Source organism: Theobroma umbraticum, unplaced genomic scaffold (assembly GCF_002168275.2).
Source record: "Theobroma umbraticum cultivar Fairchild unplaced genomic scaffold, ASM216827v3 scaffold_67.0, whole genome shotgun sequence".
Lineage (NCBI taxonomy): Eukaryota > Viridiplantae > Streptophyta > Magnoliopsida > Malvales > Malvaceae > Theobroma > Theobroma umbraticum.
Window position 1 is genome coordinate 1,060,591 of NW_018397262.1, and position 990 is coordinate 1,061,580.

The window sequence follows — 990 nt, forward strand, 5'->3', positions numbered from 1 at the left end:
ATTTAAATTTAAATTTAGCAAAAATTAATTGTGATATTTGAACTTAAATAAAATCGTTTTATAAGAAACTTTAAATAAATTTAAATAAAAGGCAATTAGCTAAAGGTTGAATAATTTCAAAAGAATGGGTATTTGTAAATTATGAAAGTTATAATTAAATCAACCTATTTTGCTAATTGGAGTTCAACTTAAGTTAAAAATGAAATAAAATAAATTTTAAATTTTTATACTATTATAAATAGAAAGAAAACAGAATTTGTTTAATCCTTTTATATTATTTTATTCCAACATATTACAAGTTATTCATCTAAATTTGACTTTAGTTATGAAATTTTTTCTAAATTCTTTTATAAAAGGAGAATTAAAACTTTTAAGACCATAAATCTTTTGCACTTAAATATTTGACTTATTAATAAGATAAATTAATGTAAATATTCTAAAATCAAATAATCAAATAAGAAAATATTTATATATATTTTTTAAGACCATAAATCTTTTGCACTTAAATATTTGACTTATTAATAAGTATATCTATCATTTACTTAAATATTTGTATTTTTCAAATTTTTTTTCAATTTAATCCATTTACTATATATTTTTGTTTAATTTTGTCCTTATGATATGGCACAAACTTTTTTTAAAAATTTATGATCTGTCACGTGGTATTGACATGTGAATATGTCAGCGACACGTCACCATATTAGTGCCACATGGCATTACAGGTCATCACGTTCGTGCCACATGGCATGTCACATCATCATGTGGTGCCACATCATCAAAATATGCCATGTCAATGTTGACATCATCCTTTTTAATGGTAAAATTGGATATTATTAGGGAAAGGGACTAAATTGAACAAAATACATGGGTACAGGGACTTGTTGCGTCTTTTGATTAAGAATTGTAAATAAAAAGTATAACAAGGAAAAAAATTATGAATTATTAATAAAATTTTAAATAAACTTTTATTCTTTTATTGCATTCAATCAA